At 41.4% G+C, this 26,190-nt stretch overlaps 1 long non-coding RNA gene across 3 annotated transcripts in view; it reads right to left on the bottom strand.

The window, feature by feature from the left end:
* LOC141584582 (uncharacterized) overlaps window positions 1-26,190 on the bottom strand; it is a 58,122-nt gene that overhangs the window by 27,216 nt on the left and 4,716 nt on the right. The gene's annotated exons all lie outside the window — the stretch shown is intronic.

The following is a 26,190-nucleotide window of genomic DNA, read 5'->3' as shown; positions in this document are numbered from 1 at the left end:
TGTAGATCATGCAAGTCATTACTTGCATGTTTTCTCACTGTAATGACTATGAAGACAGAGGACAGAGAAAATGTTATAACTCCTTTTAGTGTTTTCAAGGCTTTACATAGTGCTGCACCTATGCTAAGCTCTCAGCAAATTCTTTTTTTTTTTTTTTTTTTTTTTTTTGAGACGGAGTTTCTCTCTTGTTGCCCAGGCTGGAGTGCAATGGTGCGTTCTCGGCTCACCGCAATCTCCGCCTCCTGGGTTCAGGCAATTCTCCTGCCTCAGACTCCTGAGTAGCTGGGATTACAGGCACGCACCACCATGCCCAGCTAATTTTTTGTATTTTTAGTAGAGACGGGGTTTCACCATGTTGACCAGGATGATCTCGATCTCTTGACCTCATGATCCACCCGCCTCGGCCTCCCAAAGTGCTGGGATTATAGGCTTGAGCCACCGCGCCCGGCCTCAGCAAATTCTTAATTATGATATAGTGGAGAGTCTTAGGAGTTGCAGGGAAAAGAGATTAAATTTATAGCCAAACACTATAGTGCCTCCAAAATCATATTGAAACAATTATTATACATGCCACTTGAAGCTACTGATTTAAAAATAGGTCTTTATCCGTTATTCCTAAGGCCACCTTAGGAGTTTCAACCTTACATCATCTCAGAATTTTACCTTTGTCAATTCATATATTGAGCTTTTTTTGCCCAGTTTACTAGAAAACAAATTCTGAGGGAGATTGGGTGCTAGTGCTTTATTTGGTTAGAGGTAAGCCCAGGAATGTGAGAGTGAGAAAAAGGGAGATGTGGCAGGAAAAGATGGGAAGCAATGTACGGGCAGGCTACACAAAAAAATTGTTAACAAGAAGGAGGAAGTGGGGTGACTGATCTGTCACATTCCTGGCATATCCTATTTCTACTGGCCAAAGTTCATCCCAAGTGTGGTTAATACCCAGCTTTCTGCATTCCATCATCCAGATCCCTTGGCAGTCATTTGGGAAGCCAGATACCATGCTTTTTTTTTGAGGGGGCAGGGTGAGGGGGGAACGGAGTCTTCATCTGTGGCCCAGGATGGAGTGCAGTGGTACAATCTCAGCTCACTGCAACCTCTGCCACCCAGGTTCAAGCAAGTCTCCTGCCTCAGCCTCCTGAGTAGCTGGGATTACAGGTGCCCATCCCTGTTCCCAGCTAATTTTTGTAGTTGTTTTTTTTTTTAAGTAGATATGGGGTTTCACCATCTTGGCCAGGATGTTCTTGAACTCCTGACCTGGTGATCCACTCAACTCGGCCTCCCAAAGTTCAGGGATTACAGGCGTGAGCCATCATGCTGGGCCACTATACTCTTTAGTGCGGTGTTTTATCCAAGTCTCAAGTGATGGAAGGAGCCAGAAACTCGAAATGTCTGACTGGCACAGCAGCAGGCAAGAAGAGACAATATCCTGGATAAGCAACTGGTCAGCCCCTCACAGCAAAACCATGCAGGTCCCAAAGTGGTCAGATAACCGAGCACATGATTGAGACAGCAGCAAGTCCTGTGGGGGGCAGAGGGAATCTCAAGAAATATGTAAGATGTCTCTGATAAATATATGCCTGTCGTAAAGTTCAGAGGACAGAAAGATCAACTCCCATTTTTCTGAGGAGAATGCTTTCCTTGAATTCTCAAAAGCAGTGTGACATGTTAACTATAGTAATCAACTGGAACACCCTAGCTTTCATTCTGTGTGCATATAACAAGAATCTTTGCTCACTAAAATGGAATTACATTATTGTATGAGATAGACAGGCATTCAGTCTGTCCATCTATATCATACAGGGATAACAGTTGGAAACAGCTTTTCTAAATTCTGTGTAAGACACGATATATAAATAACCTATAGTTTAAATAAAAATTTATTCTATGCAATTGTATAAATTTATCAGAAGGTTCAACTATGCAGCTTCTACAAGGAAGTAGGCTAGTGGCAAATTGATCCTTACATGAATCCTAGAAAAGAACAACGCATTTCAGTTCTCTATGCAGTGACAACTTTGTATTCTAGGCCTAGCCCCTTGTGGGATGGCATAAGCCCTGCTCTAGTTCCATCCAAGGAAACGGTAATATTTGCAGGACCTGGGGAATGAGTACAAAAGGAACTTACTGCCTACAGGCTGGCTCCACTTTCTCTTTTGACCACCTGCTCATACACAGCAGAAGGGGCCTCTGAAGTATTTTTGTGGATACTCCAGCACATCCATCTAAGGGGCACACACCACGGGAGTGGTGTACCTTAGGGAGGCCAGATACAGGGAAGGGATACTGAAGGTCATCATGCAAGATCCAGGGTGTTTGGGCAAAGAATTCAGGAGTCCCCCAAAGCCACAAAAATGTCTACAGGGGGATTATCCTAAGAAAAATCACAGAATTGCATATGTTGCTGTAGGTAGTTGAGGTCAATGGACTGACTATACACTAGGCCTAGAGGCCTTTCCACGAGTTTCTAGAGACATTGTCAGTATTGCTTGTTGTTCGCTGATGACGTACTGACATTTGGTTGCATATATTTCTTACGAGAGGTCAAAGGCTTTAGTCGTTTGTTGTACAGCAAGTTTTGTTTTGTTATTCTATCATGTAATCTTGCAAAGGAATTGATTATTGACATTCAACAGCTTATACTGCAGTGCTTATTTTGAGCAGAGAAAAGACAAAATTGGATGGCATAAAGATGTTAGGAATTATACAGTGAGAGATTACTAGGTAATCATTATGGCTTCACCTTAAATTGTGTATCGTAAGATATCTGCTTTACTTCTCTTGTGGAGGGACAGGTAGGGAAGATCTGAGGTTTTAGTCAATTTCCAAATCCAATTTATCAGGAGAGCCCTTGGAAATAATGTACTCTTCTGGCATCATGACATGATAGCCTATATTATTTTGGTTATAATTGATGCTATTTTGCTCTTCGATTTGATAGATTTACTGTATCTTGTGAAAAAGTAGCTGGTGGCTTATTTTATACCCTTTAACTCACACGTCTAAATTTCACATCAATTTGGAAAGAAAAAAAATCTTTGCTGAAACCCAGTCTGAGTCTTGCTCTGTTGCCCAGGCTGCAGTGCAGTGGCATGATCTTGGTTCACTGCAACCTCCGCTTCCTGGGTTCAAGCAATTCCCATGCCTCAGCCTTCCGAGTAGTTGGATTACAGGTGACCGCCACCACACCTGGCTAATTTTTTAATTTTTAGTAGAGATGGGATTTTGCCATGTTGCCCAGGCTGGTCTCAAACTTCTGAGCTCAAGCAACCCACCCACCTCAGCCTCCCAAGGTGCTGTGATTACAGGCCTGAGCTGGCACCTGGCTTTCAGTTCTGAGTCTTAACAAAATAATTGTCCATTAATTGAAAGAACCAAACAGGGAAAGGGCAAATAATAAACCTATAAGACTTATTCCAGGTCACCAGGAGAGAAAGTAGCTCTTGTACAGGTGCCCAGCTCTGTCACCTTAAGCAGTGGCAACTCCATTTGGAGAATGTTACTAAAAATCAAATAGAAAATAAAAGAAGACCAGGTGTGGTGGCAGGCACCTACAGTCTCAGCTGAGGCTGAGGTAGGAGGATCCCTGAGCCCAGGAGTTCAAGGCTGCCATGAGCTATGATCACATCACTGTACTCCAGCCAGGGCAACATAGTAAGACCCCATATCTCTCTATAAAAAAAAGAAGAAAAAGAAGTAGACAAACAAGGGCAGAAATGGAAGACAAAGCAGCAGTTAGATAGGAGGAATAAGTTCTGGTAATCTACTGCATTGTAGGATGACTAGTGTTAACAGTAATATTTCAATAATAATAAAATATTTCAGGATAGCTAGAAGAGAGGTTTTTTTGAATGTTCTCATCACACATGCACAAAAAAAGGTAAATGTTTGAGGTGAAAGGTATCTTAATTATCCTGATTTGATCATTATACGAAATATACATGGATCAAAACATATTGTACATCATAAATATGTATACTTAATATGTATCAGAAATAAATAAATAATACCACAGGTGAGTTGCTTACAGAGTGAGATGTTTATCTCCCACAATCTCTGTCTCTGGCCACACCTAGCATTCTCTTCCAGTCTTTTATTAGCCATATGACCTTAGGCAAATTACTTAGCTTCACTGATCCAGAATATCCTGGTCTCTTAGTGGAATAAGCCTACCTATGGTCTACAAAATAATTAATTGAAATATTGTATGTAAACACTTCTGGCAACTAGTGGACTCTTAATCTATCTAAGTTTCCACACCACCTCCTACCTTTTTTTTGAGACAGAGTTTCACTCTTGTCATTCATGCTGGAGTGCACAATCTCACTCAGCTCACTGCAAGCTCTGCCTCCCAGGTTCAAGCGATGCTCCTGCCTTAGCCTCCTGAGTGCTAGGATTACAGGCGCCCACCACCATGCCTGACTAAATTTTGTATTTTTAGTAGATGGAATTTCACCATGTTGGCCAGGCTGGCCTCAAACTCCCAACCTCAGGTAATCTACCTGCCTCAGCCTCCCAAAGTGCTGGGATTACAGGCATGGGCCACCACGCCCGGCCTCACCTCCTACCTTTTAAATTTAGATGAAAATGGAAAGACATACTGTTTCTACCTAGTTATCTTTGTTGCTTAGAAATTCAAACTCGTAGCACAGGAAAGAGCACAGAATCTAACACAGCTAGTGCTCGACTTACAACCATGGTCCACGGAACGGTCGTAACACGATTTGGTCGTAAGTTGAGTAGGCTATATGTACAGTTGAAATGGTGCACGTGGAGATGGTAGTGCTGCCAGAAGCTGGTCCGCACTGTTCTATGCCCAGCTGGGCAACGTTTGCGCTGCCAGACGCAGAGCAGTTGGGGCTAGCGATCGTGGTCGTAAAGTCGAATGGTCGTAAGTTGCATAGGTCGTAAGTCGATCAATACCTGTACTGGAATTGACAGAGAGGCAGGAATGGGAAGAAGGCTGCACTTACCTGAGAAATAGAAATAGGTTTTTAAAGGAATGAGGAAGAATTTTTTTTTATTTTTAGATATCTACTTTTAAAATTTTTTACTATTTAGGAATTTGGCTCTTTGAACACTTTTTAGAAACAATCTTTGCTCCACACATTAACAGATACTTTAATGACACCTGAGACTTGTCTCAAACTATATTGGTTAGAAAATGTATTGGCTAGAATGCGATTTCTTGGCAAGTAAACATAGACTTGTTTCTGTCCTTTCCATCATTATGCTGAAAAGCTCCTCTCAGTTCTTAAAGGTGTGTCATCACTAAAACATAAACAAAACCAAAATGTTTGACAGAGAACTTTAGGCTTGAGGACTCCTGAACACCTGTTCCTTACATCTGAGATGGTGCTTTTTCTACAAGAGGGATTTTCTCTTGTAGAAAAAAATCTTAACATCAATGACATATTCAATGTCTATGTATATTTTATGCTCTACTAATTATCAATATAGGAGAATCACCTAGAACTTGGTTTTATTTGCTGCAATAAAAACCATAAACATGGTCACTTTCTTATTTTATATATGTGAATATTATGATTTGGGTAATACAAATTAAAACAAAAATCTATTCTGTACAAATAATACAGAAATAATTATGGTGTAAGTAAATAAAGCTTCATTGACAAAGATGAGGCCTCATATGAGTTTCATTTTCTCTTCAGAGGTCAAAAGTAGTCATTCAGAAAGTGTTTCACATTCATAGTCCCAAATTCTTCTTATTCCTTTTTGCTACCTCAATAGTACATCAATAATTAGAAAATAAAATAAAATATGGTATAAGTTAATGAGGGAGTTTTGGACTATGTAATTCCTAAGGTTTCCTCCAGGTCTAATATTTTAAATTCTACTATAATAAAATTTCATAAAAAATTTATAGAGAGAGGAGAAAAATATAATCATAGCAACAATAAACTAACTAAAACACCTGAGGGGTAGAATCCTTCCTGGTAATCCAATTAGGCATGGGACTTCATTATTGTAAAGGGAATTCTAGTAAATCAAAAGAACTGAGATCCCTAGAGAATAAGCAACAAACTCAAGGTTAAACATGTCAATCTAGTACTAATTTGTTAAAATAATCACATATCAGGAGAGAAAAACCTTTAATAACCTTATTAAATTTTATTTATCCCTTCTATTAATGTGAGTTATTTGCTAAGTAGTATTTTTTAATTAGAAGCATAATGTATGGTGAATTTAGAAACATAATGACAAAGTGGAGTCCAGCTCCATCTCCAGTGAGCTGTGTGGCCTTTCATCACTTATTTCCCTTGTCTGTCCTTCCATTTATTTGTCTGTAAAATTATGGAATTGAACTATATGGATTATAAAGCCCCTGTGAGCTTTAAAATACTCTCATCACTACTAATGAGGTTTTGATTCTTTTGAAAATTCTAAATATTTTCAAAAGTGTGGCTTTATCAAATACCTCTCTAGCAGATCTAGGACTATAATTAGAAATTCAGTACTTACATTTGATTAGTGAAAATAAAGAAAAAGATACACATGGAAACAGGTACATTGTATGAGAAAGTGATAGTCAATTCCCCAACTCCAACGCCCACACTGCAATATTGCTCCTCCAAATTGTTTATTTTACACTCTTGCCAACTGAATATCATAAAATCCAGCTAACCTTCGAAGAGAAAATGTCAAGGAGTATAAAAATGTAATGATTGTTTTTATCTTCCATTTCTTTGTTGTTGATGAACAAGATTGATCTTTAACATTTAACAGTCCTACATCCAAGGTTGACTGAATCAAAGATAGATACCTGAAGTAAAACAAATTCCACCATTGGCTTTCCCACATCAAATAATATTCTCTCCCTCCTCCTCCACTCTCCTGGACTCCTTCTTCCCTTCTCCTTCTTTCTAAAGATTTTAAACAGATACCTAAAGCGTGAAGGTAGTTATGCTAAAGGGTCATATAGACCTGCAGTCTGTCTGCCATTGTAAAACCAGTGCATCAATCTGCCAACTAAATTAAAGAGGAAAATGGAGTAAATGTGCTAAGAAAAAGGAAGAAGAGACACTAGTTAGCCCCTGGAAGACCAAAACATGGAGAATGTAGATTCCTTGGTCCCTGACAGTTTCCGTGTACAGCCTTATTTCTCATGAAGGCTGAAAATGTTTGATTTTATTTATCAAAATCATTGCATATCCCCACCTTCTTTATTTGAACTAATATGGGTAAATTTCTATTCCTTACTCACAAAAAGAGCTGAGGCTGGTGCAAAAGAAGTGCGTTATCTCAATTGATTGGTCACAGTCAGTTACAGATTGAACTCCTTGTTCTACTCTCTCCCCTCATCTCACTATTACATTTGACTAGTCTTAAAGAAAAAAAAAAAAAGAGCTGAAACTAAAATGACTGGAAATATACTCCAAAGATTACCTGTAGAGCTGCAATGATCTATGACAGCCAGTGAGTAGAAAGTAGCACTTGAAAATACTTCAAGGAAATGTCTAAGGCAGGCGTCCCCAAACTTTTTACACAGGGGGCCATTTCACTGTCCCTCAGACCATTGGAGGGCCGCCACATACTGTGCTCCTCTCACTGACCACCAATGAAAGAGGTGCCCCTTCCTGAAGTGCGGCGGAGGGGCCGGATAAATGGCCTCAGGGGGCCGCATGCGGCTCGCATGCGGCTTGCGGGCTGTAGTTTGGGGACGCCTGGTCTAAGGTCTTGGTTTACAAGGCTCTATGTTGCTAGATTACTGGGGACAATGCGATTAGTGCCTACACTGGAATTAATCAACCTAAAATGCTTCCTTAGAGGCAAATGGGAAACCCAGGGGCACGGGAAGCTCTGATTCAGTCCAGCAGTAGGCACCCAGCTGCTGGAGGTGTGCTAATCCACTCCATCAACTACACCACGTAACTTATTTTAATCTTCAGTAAATAGTAGTACTAATTGAAAGAGAGTCAGTTTTCTACATTTTAGAAATTTAGATTAACTGATACATGATATCTTTTATATGATACAGTCCTAATTTCAACAGTTACACCAGGTGGTCAGTTTGTTACTTATTACCTCTAGATTAAGGAATGTCTAATTTCAAAACTAAGAAATCAAAGTCATTTTTCAGCCAAATGGAGTAAAAACTCAAGTTTCAATCTGAGGTCGGCACAGTGGCTCACACCTGTAATCCCAGCTATTTGGGAGGCTGAGGTAGGTAGATCACTTTAAGTCAGGCATCCAAAAGGAGCGTGACCAACATGGTGAAACCCTGTCTCTACTAAAAATACAAAAATTAGCTGGGCATGGTGGAATGCACCTGTAATACCAGCTACTTCAACAGTCTGAGGCAGGAGAATTGCTTGAACCTGGGAGGCGGAGGTTGCAGTGAGCCAAAATTGTGCCACTGCACTCCAGCCTAGGTGACAGAGTGAGACTCCATCTCAAAAAAAAAAACCAAAACCCAATTATTTCAATTTGGGAAATCAAAATGTGTGATAACTCTCCCTCAGATACATGCAATCAAGTGTTTTGAATGTTATGAACCTGTGAGCACACTCTGAGAGACTTGATGCTAAATGATTTTTTTATTAGGATGCTTGAGTCTCTGCGTAGGTGTATTTGAACCTTCCTTCTCCTCTCTCCACAACAAAAACATTTTTATGGCTTTATTATTTAATAATAATATTTTCAGCTTTTGCAATTGTCTTGTACCTAATAATAGTTAATGCTTATGATAAATTCAAATTTAAAATAATATGACTGGAGTAATACATATTTTCAGAAGTAATTAAAACTGCTTTAAATCTAAATCAGTACACCTACTATGTACCCACATTTTTTAAATAAATAACTGCATATTATAATATTTATAATTATTATTTTCACATGGTTCATATGATACCATTTGATTGAAGGGACATTTCACCAAGAAATAATGAATCGGCTGGAAAAAGTAGTAGGAATATAGTTATAACATGTAGACAATTAAAATAATAAAAATTAATCCCAGCACTTTGGGAAGCCAAGGCAAGCAAATTGCCTGAGCTCAGGAGTTCAAGACCAGCTTGGACAAAATTGTAAAACCCCATCTCCACTAAAATACAAAAAAAAAAAAAAAAAATTAGCCGATGTGGTGGTGGGTGCCTGTAGTCCCAGCTACTTGGGAGGCTGAGGCATGAGAATTGCCTGAACCCAGGAGGCAGCAGTTGCAGTGAGCTGAGATTATGCCACTGCACTCCAGCCTGGGCCACAGAGAGACTCCATCCCCCGTCTCAAAAAAAAAAAAAAAATGAAGAAAGTTGGAATATTTACTGAAAAGTATTATTCTGGTTTTACTTGTATACCCAAAAATGTTTAAGATAATATATATTTATATCTTTAAAAGACTATGATAGTATTGAACTGAACAAAACTCACAGTTGATTATTATAAGCTTGAAGTAAATACACAACATATGCTAGTTAGTATGATCTGCAAATAAGCTACAGGATGTAAACAAGGGCAGAAATGTGTTATCACTGTAAGTTCAGCATGGTTAATCCTACCAAATGAAGTTTGCCTGTATTTTTCAAAAAAGAAAACAAGCTGGGCATGGTGGCTCAAGTCCAGGCATCCCCAAACTACGGCCCACGGGCCACATGCGGCCCCCTGAGGCCATTTATCCGGCCCCCCCGCTGCACTTCAGGAAGGGGGACCTCTTTCATTGGTGGTCAGTTAAAGGAGCACAGTATGTGGCGGCCCTCCAACAGTCTGAGGGACAGTGAACTGGCCCCCTGTGTAAAAAGTTTGGGGACGCCTGCTCAAGTCTGTAATCCCAGTACTTTACAGAACTTGGAGGCCGAGGTGGGTGGATCACCTGAAGTCAGGAGTTAGAGACCAGCCTGGCCAACATGGCGAAAACCCACCTCTACTAAAAATATAAAAAATTAGCTGGGTGTGGTGGCAGGCATGTGCCTGCAATCCTAGCTACTCAGGAGGCTGAGACAGGAGAATTGCTTGAACCTAGGAGGTTGGAGGTTGCAGTGAGCCAAGATTATGCCACTGCACTCCAGCCCCCAACAGAGCAAGACTCTGTATCCAAAAAAAAAAAAAAAAGTCAGGTGTCGTGGCAGGTGCCTGTAATCACAGCTACTCAGGAGGCTGAGGCAAGCAAATCACTTGAACCTGTGAGTGGAGGCTGTGGTGAGCTGAGCTATCACCACTGCACTCCAGCCTGGGCAACAGAGCAAGACCCTGTATCAAAAAAAAAAAAAAAAAAAAAAAAAAAAACAAAAGACACTTAGAGTTTTATCTGTTTTGTCCCTGTAACCCTTTATATTATTTATCTTTGATGCAGTGGTCCTGCTTTTTTCACAGATGTTCCCTCCCAAGAAAATCTGAATTGCACCTTGCTTTTTACTTGCAATTTTAATTGTCATAATTGCTGCAAGGGATTAACCAAAAGCATAGATCTGTTATATAAACAACAGAATAACATTGTTTGGATTTAATGTTGCTCAACTGTAAAAATAATTCATTAACTCAGCCTTTAACCCATTTGTGTCTGTCATTTCCTATAGGTTTAAGGTTATTTCCATTGCATGAACTGATAACTGAAAGTCAGGCATATTTATTCTCTATTTTCTTCTTTTTATCTTTTTTGAGACACAATCTCGCCCTGTCACCCAGGCTGGAGTGCAGTGACATGATCTTGGCTCACTGTAACATCTGCCTCGAGGGTTCAAGCAATTCTCTGCCTCAGCTTCCCGAAGAGCTGGGATTACAGGCTCCTGCCACCACACCTGGCTAATTTTTAGTAGAGATGTGGTTTCACCATCTTGTCCAGGCTGGTCTTGAACTCCTGACCTCATGATCCACCCACCTCAGCCTCCCAAAGTGCTGGGATTACAGGCATGAGCCACAGCGCCCGTCCTTCAACTATTAACTTCTAAATGGATTATAGGTCATCACCATCTATTTTCTGAGCCTTATTAGACTCCTTATAGTTTCATTTTTGAGCCATTTTCTTTATTTTGTTGATGAGCCTTAATATAATTATAATATTAATATATAATGACTAACTTTGAATTTTCACTACATATTTTGTTGTAATTAATACTTATAAGAACCTTATAAAAATTTTGTAAAAAAAAAAAAGCAAAACAAAACAGAACCACTAGTTAGAAATCTGACATAAGAGAAACAATATGCAGAACTACAGGGACAAAGTAGATAGAATCCCAAATAGCTTTTTTTTATTTTTGGAAGATACAAGTAAACAATTTTCATTTGGTTTTGCATTTTTTTTACAGTGCTTATATATTATTGGTGAGGGACTATGTTAACTTCTCTTCCTGGGTCCACAAATGTCGTGGTTTTATCCACCTCCTGATCCGGGAACCTAGAGTTCTTTGTCTGACTTTCCTGCCGGAGGTAACAGTAGAAAGCCTAGGTGAGCTTCCTTTGTTTAGAAGGTCCACAACAAGCTCCGAGGGAGGGGGCTTTGATTATGGGTCAGGCAACCAATCCTATATCAGAGACAAAGATCAGACACTCCAGAGGAAGTTTGGAAAAGCTCCTCTCACTGGACAAGAACTTGAATGGCGTGGGAGTAACTACGGGGTTAAAATCTCCCTTGCTCCCTTACCTTTATGGACTCCAGGTCCGGATCCCTTCCCATGACAGCGGGGGAGCTCCATCGCTCTCTATTTCTCTTTCTCTGCCTAATAAATCGCTTTTCTGCAAAACTCTCTGGGTCTGATATTTAAGCTCACCGCGCCACCAGGGCCCTCTCCCCATTCTTGGGTGAATGAGGCCCTACGACCTGGGAAAACACATCCGATCGGGGAACAGTGAGCATCTTTGGAACACCCCTGCAGCCTTGCTCTCGTCACCCAGTTTCACTGGTCTTGTCTACATCTTGTAGTCTTGTAATATAAAGAAAATACTAGTATTATTATCTCTTTCCATATATAGTAACCAAGTCTCTTGTCCCAAGTTTCAGAGGTATCAAGGAATAGTGCTGGAGTTCAAATCTGGCCAGTCTGTTTCCCAAATTCTTGCTGTAAAACACTAGGTTACGTAGCCCCTGTGCAGCATAAATTAAAGGCCAGAGCAAAGCAGAGTCCCTTCTAAAATGGAAAGCACCAGAGCCATACATATCCCAGAGTATATACCTCTACCTGCTGCTACTCAACCGAGCCACGTTCTTCCACAGGTAACAGGGCCAGCTTGCATATTAGAGTCTGCTTAAGGCCTTGCTGCACTCCCCTTATCCCTACCTCCTAACTCTTCAGGCAACATGGAGAGAGATAGCTATCAGGCTCCCTTCTCTTTTGGGACTCATTTTCTGAAGGAAAGTCATTTCCCACACAGTTTATGGCAAAGACAGGACAGGACAGGACTAGTCTTAGCCACAATTATAGAAAAGAGAAAAATTGTTACTTTCTTAGCTAACAAAACCCATTTCCCAGCCTCTTGATGTACTCAGAACCTAACCTACTCTTTTTTTTTTTTTTTTTTTTTTTTTTTTGGAGACAGAGTTTTACTCTTGTTGCCCAGGCTGGAGTGCAATGGCATGATCTCAGCTCACCGCACGCACCCTCTGCCTCCCAGGTTCAAGCGATTCTCCTACCTCAACCTCCTGAGTAGCTGGGATTACAGGCATGTGCCACCACGCCTGGCTAATTTTGTATTTTTAGTAGAGATGGGGTTTCTCCATGTTGGTCAGGCTGGTCTTGAACTCCAAACCTCAGGAGATCCACCTACCTCAGCCTCCCAAAGTGCTGGGATTATAGGTGTGAGCCACCATGCCTGGCCTTTTTTTTTTTTTTTTTTTTTGAGACAGAGTCTCACTCTGTTGCCCAGACTGGAGTGCAACAGTGCAACCTCACCTCTCCGTAGCTTTGTCCTCCTGGGTTCCAGCAATTTTCCTGTTTCAGCCTCCCGAGTAGCTGGGATTACAGGCATGCACCACCATGCCTGGCTAATTTTCATATTTTCAGTAGAGATGGGGTTTCACCATGTTGGCCAGGATGGTGACTTCAGATGATCTGCCCACCTCGGCCTCCCAGAGTCCTAGGATTACAGGTGAGAGCCACTGTGTCTGGCGTCTAACCTACTCTTGATACTGACTGCCCTCACATTGACTGCCTTTGAGCTGTTCAAAAGCCTTCATTATAGCTCTCCACTCGGCAGTGCCCTCTATCTTGCAGTCTCATTCTTCAAACTACCTCCCCTCCTGTGTAAGAAAGTGCCAGTTAATCTCTAATATCTGTATGCCCATTCTTCAATCATAATAGATCACCGGGGCTGGGCACATTGGCTCATGCCTGTAATCCCAGCACTTTGGGAGGCCCAGGCGGGCGGATCACAAGGTCAGAAGATCAAGACCATCCTGGCCAACATGGTGAAATCCCGTCTTTTAAAAAAATAATAATAATAGAGCACCTGTTGTCTGGCTTCCTTGCAGTTAGTTATGACCATATGACTAAGTTTTACCCAATGAGATATAAACATACTGATGAGGTTCAGGATATGCTACCCCAAAATATGGCATGTTGGCATTTGAGAAAACAGCAGAGCAGGAAGTCACTCATCTTCTCTGCCCTGTCTCCCCTGAAGCAGGTCATAAGACCCCCATTTGAGAGATACCCTTCCTATACCTGAAGGAAAGGGAACACATTTATTATCTCTGAAGATTCGGAGATGAATCTGAACAAACAGGCCTTGCCAAATTCCCACCAGGTCATCACCATTATATCCTACCCTCTCTGTTCAATCATACTTCTCTACAATTATCCACTTCTTCATCAAACCTAAGCATAAAAAAACACAAGCTTATCTGTTTCTTTGGTCATCATTTCCTCAGGAAGTCTCCTATGTCACATAAACTTTTACCAAATAAATTTGTATGTTTTTCTTTTGTTAATTTATCTTTTGTTATAGGAGATTCAGCCATGATCCTAGCAATGAGTTAGGAAAAAAATATCTTCCCCCCAGCTGAGCAAGGTAGCTCACACCTGTAATCCCAGCACTTTGGGAGGCCAAAGCAGGAGGATCACTTAAAGTCAGGAGTTCAAGACCAGCCTGGCCAACATGGTGAAAACCAATCTCTACTAAAAATGCAAAATAATTAGCCTGGCATGGTGTGCCTGCCTATAGTATCAGCTACTCAGGAGGCTGAGGCAGGAGAATTGCTTGAACCCAGAAGATGGAGGTTACCATAAGCCAAGGTCACACCAGCTGCACTCCAGCTTGGATGATTGAGCAAGACACTGTCTCGAAATAAATAAATAAATAAATAAATAAATAAATAAATAAATAACTTCTCGCTTACAATACATTGTATATGATACTTACTGGAAGTATCCTTAAAGAAAGGTGATATCCTCTTCTTTCTCCCTGCTGGCTGGAATATAGATTTAATCTGCGAGGCACAGCAAATAGCAAGATAGAAGGAACCTAAGTCCATAACACAAAGGAAATGCCATACCAGACTTGGTCTGACAACCTCGTAGACTTCAGTTATTTTATTTTTTTTAAGACAGTCTTGCTCTGTCACCCAGGCTGAAGTTCAGTGACACAATCTCCGCTCACTGCAGCCTCTGCCTCCCAGGTTCCAGAGATTCTCCTGCCTCAGCCTCCCAGGTAGTTGGGATTACAGGCACATACCACCACACCTGGCTAAATTTTGTATTTGTAGTAGAGACAGGGTTTCACCATGTTGGCAAGGCTAGTCTCCTCCCAAAGTGTTAGGATTATAGGCATGAGCCACCTTGCCTGGCCGACTTCAGTTATTTTAATAAATTCTGGAATATGGAGCTGGGCGTGGTGGCTCATGCCTGTAATCTCAGCACTTTGGGAGGCTAAGGCAGGGGGATTACCTGAGGTTAGGAGTTCGAGACCAGCCTGACCAATATGGTGAAACCCCGTCTTTAAAAAAAAAAAAAAAATCTGGAATATGTCAAGAAACAAATTCTTACCTTGAGGCTGCTATTATCTGCAGTATTTTTGTTACTTGCAGGCAAACTTACCCTATTTGCCCTCTACTTTGTGTGCATGTGTGTATGTGACAGGGTCTCACTCTGTCACTCAGGCTGGAGTACAGTGGTGCCGTAACAGCTTACTGCAACCTTGACCCCCTGGGCTCAAGGGATCCCCCACCTCAGCCTCCAGAGTGGCTGGAACTACAGGCGTACAGCACCATGCCCAGTTAATTTTTATATTTTTTGTAGAGAGGGGATTTCATCATGTTGCCCAGGCTGGTCTTGAATTCCTGGGCTCAAGCAGTCCTCCTGCCTCACCTCCCAAAGTGCTTTGATTACAGGTATAAGCCACCATGCCAGGCCTCTTTCTAATATTGATCAGCAAGACTTGTGGCTATGCTAACATAAACAGAAGAATATCCTCTCAATAACACAAAACTTTGAGTTGGTCCCTCCTGATTCAGCAAGTTATATATTAAAGGGATAAAAGGAATTTAGTAAAATTATCTCTTAAGATAAAAACTCAGCTTGTGGCCAGGCGAGGAGGCTCATGCCTGTAATTCCAGCACTTTGGGAGGCTGAAGAGAGAGAACTACTTGAGCCCAGGGATTCCAGATCAGCCTGGGCTATTGCTAGTGAGACCTCATCTCTGCAAATAATTTTTAAAAATTAGCTGGGTGTGGTGGTGCATACCTGTAGTCCCAGCTACTTAGGAGGCTGAGGTGGGGGAATAGCTTGAGCCCAGGAGGTCAAGGGTGCAGTGAGCTGTGATTGGGCCACTGGGCTGCAGCCTGGGCAGCATGGTGAGATCTCAAAAAAAAGAAAAGAAAAAAGGAAAACTCAGCTTGCTTGCAAGGCTGCTGACTTGTATAATACTATTTTGCTTTCAGAAGTTGAATAATATGTAGTTTTTATTTTTGCATTCTTTCCATATCCCAGTTCTGCCAGCCTGATCAACATCTCTACCAACTACAGCAAAGATTGGGTTCTGAGAAAAGCAAAAAAGAAACTCACAAGGATGGTTTTCAAAACATTACGTTCCTACAGTTCCCTGAAGGAAAAGAGCTAAATCTTATTCCTTTGCATTCCTTAAGCTAACAGTCCCCAGTAATCATGTCACCAGGGATGGGTTTCATGAAAGATAATCTTTCCATGGATCGGGGCAAGTAGAAGGGTAGATGGTTTTCAGGATGATTCAAGGACATTACATTTGTTGTGTACTTTATTTCTATTACTACTAAATAGCAACATATAACGAAATAATTATATAACTCACATTAATGTAGAATCAGCGGGAGCCCTAAGTCTGTTTTCCTGCAACTAGATAGTCCCATCTGGGGGTGAAGGGAGACAGTGACAGATCATCAGGCATTAGATTCTCATAGGGAGCATGTGACCTAGGTCCCTTGCATGTGCAGTTCACAATAACGTTCAGGATCCTATGAAAATCTAATACCACTGCTGCTGCTAATGATGATCTGACAGGAGGTGGAGCTCAGGCGGTAATGCAAGTGATGGGAGCAGCTGTGAATACAGCTGAAGCTCTGCCTTCTCTCTCTCTAAAATAATTCAGTCAAATACAGATGAACCTCCTGCTGTGTGGCTTGGTTCCTAACGTGCCATGGACCAATGCTGGTTCATGCCCTAGGGGTAGGGGACCCTGCCTTAGGCCATTTCCCATCTTCATAGCTGCCAAAGCTCATCCTTTTTTGTTGTCGTTGTTGTTTTGAGATGAAGTTTCTTTCTTCTTGCCCAGGCTAGAGTGCAATGGTGCTATCTCTGTTCACTGCTACGTCTGCCTCCTGGGTTCAAGCAATTCTCCTGCCTCAGCCTCCAAGTAGCTGGGATTACAGGTATGCGCCACCATGCCTGGCTAAATTTGCATTTTTAGTAGAGATGGGGTTTCTCCATGTTGGTCAGACTGGTCTCAAACTCCCGGCCTCAGGTGATCTGCCCACTTTGGCCTCCCAAAGTGCTAGGATTACAGGTGTGAGCCACCACCCCAGACAGCTCATCTTTTAAAAATGGTGACAAATTTACAGAAACAGAAAGCAGATTAGAGGTTACTGGAGCTGGGAGAAAACGAATGGAGAATTATTGCTTAGTGAGTGCAGAGTTTCTGTTTGCAGTGATGGAAAGGTTTTGGAAATAGAGAGTATTGATATTACACAACATTGTGAATACAATTAATGCCACTTAATTGTAATTCTAAAAATCCTTAAAATGGCACACTTAATGTTATATATTTTTACTACAAAATAAATAAAGCTAGACAAAAATATCTCTTAAAAGAATAGAAGAGCCAGGCGCAGTGGCTCGCACCTGTAATCCTAGCACTTTGGGAGGCCCACGTGGGTGGATCACCTGAGGTCAGGAGTTCAAGACCAGCCTGGCCATCATGGTGAAACCCCATCTGTATATTTAAAAAAAAAAAAAAAAGGGCCGGCCTCAGTGGCTCACGCCTGTAATCCCAGCAGTTTAGGAGGCCGAGGCAGGCAGATCACGAGGTCAAAAGATCAAGACCATCCTCACCGTGATGAAACCCCGTCTCTACTAAAAATACAAAAATTAGCTGGGTGTGGTGGCATGCGCCTGTAGTCCCAGCTACTCGGAAGAAGCGCTTGAACCCAGGAGGCGGAGGTTGCAGTGAGCCAAGATTGTACCACCGCACTCCAGCCTGGCGACAGAGCAAGACTCAAAAAAAAAAAAGAAGAAAAGATGCCTACCCCAAAACCTTTTAATCATCTCTATCTATTCCTATACCTACTTCTTATTCTATTTTCTAATTTTTATGAAAGCTTTTGGAGCCTGGAGAATGTGTCTAATATATGCTGCAATAGTTACCATCATATTTGTTTACTTAGCTGAATAATTGTAAATAAAAGCACTTTACTTGTAGACTGGGCATGGTGGCTCACTCCTGAAATCTCAGCACTTTGGGAGGCTGAGGAAGGAGGATCACTTGAGGCTAGGAGGTTGGGACCAGCCTGGGCAACATGGTGAAACCCCATTCTCTACTAAAAATGCAAAAATTAACTGGGCATGGTGGTGGGCATTTGTAATCCCAGCTACTTGGGAGGCTGAGGCATAAGAAGCACTTGAACCTGAGAGGCAGAGTTTGCAGTGAGCCAAGATCGTGACACTGCACTCCAGCCTGGGTGACAGAGCAGGACTCCATCTCAAAAATAGACAGACAGACAGACAGACAGACAGACAGATAGACAGCACTTTACTTGGTACATGTTTTTTTTTTTCCACTTAATGATATGGGGGCAGAAGTACCCAGATTCCTTTAACAAAGGGAGACCATTTACTTGAACAGAGCTCCAAGGTAAACAACAGTAACAAAAAGAATCTCAGCTGGAGAAGGACTCTGCTTAGAATAACGCAGGGGAGAAGGAATACCTGAATCACACTTAAGTGTGGCAAATCTAAATCCTTGATTAATTTCCAAATTATTTGTCATCTGAGATTGTGCATAATTTTTTATAAGATATAGAGTTAGCAGGGTAGAGTCCCCTTCATATTTTTGTCTACAGGAAAGACTTAGTAAAGAAAACCAAAAGTTCCTTGATTACAAAAACTGAAGTATATACTAAAAAAAGTGGTTGGTGGGAAGAAAAATGATCCTATACCCAGGAAATTAACTAAGGCAATAATAGCAAGAGGACCAGATGAACCAGAAGAAAGGAAAATACAAAGAAATTAAAATCAGCAAACAAAGCAAAAGTATTCTAAAATCGAAACAGGAATTTAAGCAAACAGAACAAAAAGGGGTTGAGAGGTTATTGAAAAGACAGGCAATCTTAAGTGTCTTGTATTCTTTAAGCCTTTACAGTGTTATTATTATTTTATTTTATGATTATTTTTTGAGATGGAGTCTTGCTCTGTCACCCAGGCTGGAGTGCAGTGGTAGGATCTCAGCTCACTGCAACCTCTGCCTCCCAGGTTCAAGCAATTTTCCTTCCTCAGCCTCCCAGGTAGCTGGGACTACAGGTGTGTGCCATTACACCCAGCTAATTTTTGTATTTTTAGTAGAGACAGGGTTTCACTATGTTGGCCAGGCTGGTCTCAAACTCTTGACCTCAGGTGATCCACTCCCTTCGGCCTCTAAAAGTGCTGTGATTACAGGTGTGAGCCACTGCACTTGGCCCAGAGTGTTATTTAAACTTCCCACATTAAATAACTCTTGAGCATTACTATACTCACAGCAATATGAGAACATTTGTCCTTGCTTCCACATGAAAGGAGATTTCTTCACTATCACTCAGATAATTTAATCTCTACATTCTACATTGTTTACAGCCGTATGGCTATAAGACTGTAGGCTGGACCAGAGATCTGCACAGCAGAATTGGAAGTAGCTATTATGGTGTGACTTGTTGAAAGAGTTTCTGTCCAAAATCAAATTATTCCACTGACTTGCTTCACTGACTGATTCCCACCATTTGAAAATGTCTGCTTTGGGTTAAGGTATTATTGTCACAAGAAATTTTCTTAAGACATAGATCTCCCAGGGAGTACTAAAATAACCCAAAGCTCTGGGATTCATTTGTTAATATGAACTCAGCAGGACATGAAGGAACAGGACAGCTGAGTTTCTGTTTGTGGAAGGTCCTGTGGATCTGTTTTCTCTCTCACACCTCAGTTAGAAGTCTCATTTCACTACATACTAACATATTTTCATTTAATATCCCATATTGCTAATGATGAGTATTTCCCTTTAATTAATTACATTTGGGTTATAGTTATCTTCATCATTTCTACATAGGTAAGCAGGCAGTTCTTAATTTACAACTGAGCCAAACATTCATACAGTAATTTTGGTCTCCCATTGACAATTAATTATGGGAAATGATGGAGCTTTTGTAAATCTGGGGCTTAAATATGAAGGTAGAGAAGACTCGCCAGGTCGAGATGGGCCCACGCTAGCTGACTCCAAGGACAATCTTGCTGGCAGTCATAGCCTACCTATGTAGAGGCCACTCTCTCCCTCTCCTCATCCCCAAATCTCTTCCAAATATTGCCTAAATTCCACCATATAGAGTTTGTTTTGATGAATAAAATTCAAATGCACCTGAGAGAGAATTCAAATGGATATAGAGGTCAAATTTGGGGCAATTTAAATGTCAAAAGGAATAACTTCAATTGATTATAAATCAGTGAATAAATAAAAACCCATGAATCTAAAGTGATAAACAGAAAAAGAAAGAGGAAAAAGATAAATTGCCACCTTTGAAGGTGACTGAACTTCTTATTCTGAAAATTGGCAATTAAAGCACCTACCCAGTCTTTTTTTTTTTTTTTTTTTTTTTCCCGAGATGGAGTTTTGCTCTTGTTACCCAGGCTGGAGTGCCACTCTTGTTACCCAGGCTGGAGTGCAGTGGCGCGATCTCGGCTCACCACAACCTCCGCCTCCTGGGTTCAGGCAATTCTCCTGCCTCAGCCTCCTGAGCAGCTGGGATTACAGGCACGTGCCAATATGCCCAACTAATTTTTTTTGTATTTTTAGTAGAGATGGGGTTTCACCATGTTGACCAGGATGGTCTCGATCTCTTGACCTCGTGATCCACCCGCCTCAGCCTCCCAAAGTGCTGGGATTACAGGCTCGAGCCACCTCGCCCGGCCCTACCCTTCTTTTAAGGAGAAATTGTAGTTCATTCCCAGTTGGTGAAGAAAAGTGTGTGTGTGTGTGTGTGTGTGTGTGTGTGTGTGTGTGTGTGTTTATAAATGCTAGCTAATAAATGTAGAAGAAATGATATAATTAGAAAAGTTATCATTCTGTCATCCCCAGTGAAATAATAATTCAGTCAAGGATGATCAAGAATACTAACACATAATGGGAAAGGTTGTTTTGGAGTCCGATATTTGCATGGGACCAAAGTACCACCTCACAGATGACCTTGTAATTACAAAGGAGGACTTTACCAATTTAACTGATGAAATTTAACATCACAAATAGTGGGACAATCTGATACTGTGTGCTGCCTAATGTGACACAACAATTTAAAGTACACATCATCACTTCTGATACATTCTTGCTAAACCTGATTAATTTGAAATTAATAAGGCTTTGGATTTAATCTTCCAATTTATAGGAAATGAAGGAGATAGAGAATCAAGTTAAATCGTATGTGGAGAAAACAATCAAATAAACCCCAAATCCTACAAATTCATTTGTCCTGCTCTCTTCAAAAGGTCAATTTTATGGGAAAAAAAGTGGAGGACTGGCCAGGCGGAGTGGCTCACACCTATAATCCCATCACTTTTGAAGGCTGAGGCTGGCAGATCACCTGAGGTAGGGAGTTTGAGACCAGCCTGACCACCAGGGAGAAATCCCATCTCTACTAAAAACAGAAAGAATTAGCCAGGCATGGTGGTACATGCTTGTAATCCCAGCTACTCAGGAGGCTGAGGCAGGAAAATCGCTTGAACATAGGAGGGAGAGGTTGTGGTAAACCGAGATAGCACCATTGTACTCCAGCCTGGGTAACAAGAGCAAAACTCCATCTCAAGAAAAGAAAAGAAGAGAAAAGAAAAAGTGGAGGACTACTCTAAATTAAAAGAAACTAAAGAGATAACAAGTTCTATGTGTAACCCTTGTTTTGACCATGGACTGACCAGTTATAAAAGGTAAAATTGGGTAACTTTCAGTGTGTACTACACATTAGATAATATTAGAAAAATATTTTCTCAGGTGCAATAATGCTAATGTAATTATACAAGAGAATGTTATTTTTAGGTTATTCAGGCTAAAGTACTAGGGTAAATGTGTCATAATGGTTTGTTTTTGTTTTTGTTTTTGCTTTTTTGAGATGGAGTCTGCTCGCTCTGTTGCCCAGGCTGGAGTGCAGTGGCACAATCTCGGCTTACTGCAACCTCCGCCTCCTGGTTCAAGCAATTCTCCTGCCTCAGCCTCCCAAGTAGCTGGGATTACAGGCATGTGCCACCATGCCCAGCTATTTTTTTTTTGTATTTAGTAGAGATGGGGTTTCAATGTGTCAGCCAGGATGGTCTCCATCTCCTAAACTCATGATCCCCCAGCCTCAGCCTCCCAAAGTACTGGGATTACAGACAGAAGCCATCGCACCCAGCTAAATGTCACAATGTAGGCATATGTAGAAAATTGTCAATTGATAAATCTAGTTGGTGGGCATAAATATGACTTTTGTACAATTCTTCCAATACTTCTATATTAAAAAAATATAATAAAAATATGGGAAAAATTACCCCTAATAGCATTGTCTGTCAGTCAATTCAGATGTTGGTCTCATTTATTTCAATCAGACTACTTTCTTCCTTATGCAGGAGCAGCAAAGTGTGATACCTTTCCTTACCCATTGTAAGGGTCATGGCCAACACCATTTTTTTTTTTTTTTTTGGAAATAGAGTCTCGCTCTGTTGCCCAGGCTGGAGTGCAGTGGCACAATCTTGGCTCACCAGGCCAAGAACCCGCCTTCCAGGTTCAAGCAATTCTACCTCATCCTCCAGAGTAGCTGGGACTACAGGTGCGTGCCACCATGCCCGGCTAATTTTTGTATTTTTAATAGAGACAGGGTTTTGTTTTTGTTTTTGTTTTTTGTTGTTTTTGTTTTTTTTTTCTCTATTTTAGTAGAGACAGGGTTTTACTATGTTGGCCAGGCTGGTCTCCAACTTCTGAGCTTGTGATCCACCCGCCTCCGCCTCCCAAAGTGCTGGGATAACAGGTGTGAGCCAACGCACCCGGCAGCCAACACAAAAGACAAGTTAATAAAAGAAAAGTATAACTGATTTGTTTAATAAAAGTTTTATGTGGAAGTCATTTGTAAAGCACCTAATAAAAAGATTTTAGCCTTTTCAGACTTCCAAGTTGGGATCTGTCTGAAAGAGAGTATAGTCATTGTGAATGACTCCTCAATACTTTTTATATCAAATTACCTCCTCAGTTTCTAAATTACTCACTCGTGCTGTGTGTGTGTGTGTGTGTGTGGATGGGTGGGTATGTGTGTGTGTGTGTGTGTGTGTCGGGAGAAGGAAGTGATATATCTTATATCTTTCTTTTTTTTTTTTTTGAGACGGAGTCTTGCTCTTTCACCCATGCTGGAGTGCAGTGGTGCTATCTCAGCTCACTGCAACCTCCTGGCTAATTTTTTGTGTCTTTTGTAAAGACAGGGTTTCACCATGTTGGCCAGGCTGGTCTCAAACTCCTGACCTCATGATCCACCTGCCCTGGCCTCCCAAAATGCTAGGATTACAGGTGTGAGCCACCACATACTGTTTATATCTTATCATCTTAACAAACACACTAATCAGACCTAACTTCTTCTTTAGCTTCCTGGGAGGCATGTACAAATTCCCTGAGAGTTCCCATGTACTTACACCACCTCCTACTTTTCCCAGGCAAAGTGGTCATTCCTAGGAGAACAATGCGTACATTTTACAAAGTTTCTCAGGAAGTTCCATACTTCAGTGTGACAAAACCTTATGGAAACAAGAGGAGAGAAGAAATGAAAGAGGGAAGGATCCAGAAGGAAGCAGAGACGAACTAAAGGGAAGAATCAATGTCCTAAAGGACAAAAAAGAAAAACATCAAAAAGAAGAAACAGGGCCAGGCACAGTGGCTCACAACTGTAATCCCAGCACTTTGGGAGGCCAAGGCAAGCGGATCACTTGAGGTCAGGAGTTTGAGACCAGCCTGGCCAATATGATGAAACCCTGTCTCTACTGAAAATATAACAATTAGCCAGGTGTGGTGGTACATGCCTGTAATCACAGCTATTCGCAGGCTGAGGCTGGAGAATTGCTTGAACCGGGGAGGCAGAGGTTGAAGGGAGCCAAGATTGTGCCACTAAACTCCAGCCTGGGAGACAGAGCAAGACTCCGCCTCAAAAAAAAAAAAAAAAAAGACAAACAGGCAGTGATTGTAATCCCTAGGTCAGGGAGGATTAATATTTAGGAATAGGGAAATTAATTTGACAGTTAGATAATCATTTGTGACCTTGGAAAAAGAATTTCTATAGCCTATGGCAGAAACTAGATTAAGAACACTTAAAAGATGAGTGGCTGATGAGAAAATAGAAGTAAATAAAAGATGGCAAGCGAATAAATTTCTGAAAAGAAACCAGGTACCTGCTTTAGACAAAGCACTATACTGGGCACTGGGCAGACTTCATGGGCATATGACCTTTGTAGTCACACAAAGTCCAGTACTCATAAGGGTCCTGGCTTGGCTTAATACTTTGATGTCATATCTTAAAATTCTTAAAAATTTTTGAAGATGGTACCCTGCATTTTCATTTTGCACAAGGCCCTACAAATTATGCAGTAGGTCAGTATTAGTCCATTCTCATCCTGCTATGAATACCCAAGACTAGGAAACTTATAATGAAAAAGGTTTAATTGATTCACAGTTCCACATGGCAGGGGAGGCCTCAGAAAACTTACAATCATGGCAGAAGACACCACTTCACAAGGTAGCAGGAGAGAGAATGAATGCAAGCAGGGGAAGTGCCAGATGCTTATAAAATCATCAGATCTCCTGAGACTCACTAATTATCATGAGAACAGCATGGGGGGGAAACCACCCCAATGATTCAATTACCTCTACCTGGAAACACCCTTGATGTATGGGGAATATGGGGATTATAATTCAAGGTGAGATTTGGGTGGGAACACAGAGCCAAACCATATCAAGGTCTAAGAGGGCACTGAAGGGGGACCCAAACTATACCATTCATTATTCATTTATCTATTGTTTAATATTTATTCAATAAATAAATGAATTACCTACTACAGAGCCAATCACTGTAGTGGTCTCTGGAAACATAAGCCGGCCATGGAGGTGCACGTCTGTAATCCCAGCTACTTGGGAGGCTGAGGCATAAGAATCACTCGAATTTGGGAGGTGGAGTTTGCAGTGAGCCAAGATTGCCCCACTGGACTCCAGCCTGGGTGGCAGAGCTAGACTCCGTCTCAAAAAAAAAAAAAAAGAAAGAAAAGAAAAGAAATGGGCGGATGCAGTGGCTCATGTCTATAATCGCCGCACTTTGGGAGGCCAAGTCTGGAAGATCACCTGAGGTCAGGAGTTGGAGACCAGCCTGGCCAACATGGTGAAACCCCATCCTTACGAAAAACACAAAAAAATTAGCCAGATGTAGTGGCAGGCGCCTGTAATTCCAGCTACTTCAAAGACTGAGGCAGGAGAATCTCTTGAACTCTGGAGGTGGAGGTTGCAGTGAGCCAAGATCTCGCCACTATACTCCAGCTTGGAGGACAGAGCAAGAGCTTGTCTAAAAAAAAAAAAAAAAAAATTCCTTTTTTCTGTCCAAAATATATTTATTCAATTTCCATTTTCTGTTTTGACTCTGTATTAATTTGCTATTAATCTTGGGAAAATCAGCTCCTTACTCTGCATAACAGCTTCATCATTCCTAAAATGACACATACAATCCAAATAATGTTTCCCAAAATGGCAGACCTTAGCATGCCAGTGTCCTGAATGGCAGTGAGAAATTGACCCCTCCTCCAATGGGACAGTTAGGAGAGGTTGCGCCAGCCAGAGCGCCTTGGGACAGTACCTCTGGTCATGAGCAGCCATATTAGGACTTCTCTGGGCAGCCTGTGGCCTGGAGTGCACGCCAAGCAAGTAGGAAGCACTGTGGACAACAACCAGCACTTGCAGTCCTGCTGTCTGTGCATGGCCAAGGAGATTCCTGGCACATGGCAATTACATGAAAACCATCCCACTGCCTATCATGAAAGAGATTCAGGCCAATGCACAAGTTCGTGATCTTGGTGCCCAAGGAATACAACATACATCTCCAGAGGTAGTTTGTTTGGGAGTAACACAGGAGCAGAGTGGGGTTCCTGGTGAGTTCAGCAGTAAGCAATGCTCTAATATTTGTCTTAACATACAATGGCTCTTACTATTCTATTGAAGCAAATGCTATTTTAATGGCAACCAGGCTAGCTGTTAACAATGCACACATTCTGAAAGCTGGGGTTTCAATTTAGAAATCTTCATATAAAAATGTACTATTGGGTTTGAAATGCACTTGCATGATCACATGAAATTACAGCATTTTTCAATAAGAGTTCTTAGATTCTTTTTTTTTTTTTTTTTTTTTTTTTGAGACAGAGTCTTGCTCTGCGGGCAGGATGGAGTGCAGTGGTGTGATCTTGGCTCACTTCAACCTCTGCCTCCCAGGTTCAAGTGATTCTCCTGCCTCAGCCTCCTGAGTAGCTGGGATTACAGGCACCTGTCACCACACCTGGT

The sequence above is a fragment of the Saimiri boliviensis genome, chromosome 5 (genome assembly GCF_048565385.1).
Source record: "Saimiri boliviensis isolate mSaiBol1 chromosome 5, mSaiBol1.pri, whole genome shotgun sequence".
NCBI classification, from domain to species: Eukaryota; Metazoa; Chordata; class Mammalia; order Primates; family Cebidae; genus Saimiri; species Saimiri boliviensis.
The sequence above is the reverse complement of the archived record's forward strand: the minus strand, read 5'-3'. Positions and strand labels throughout refer to the sequence as shown.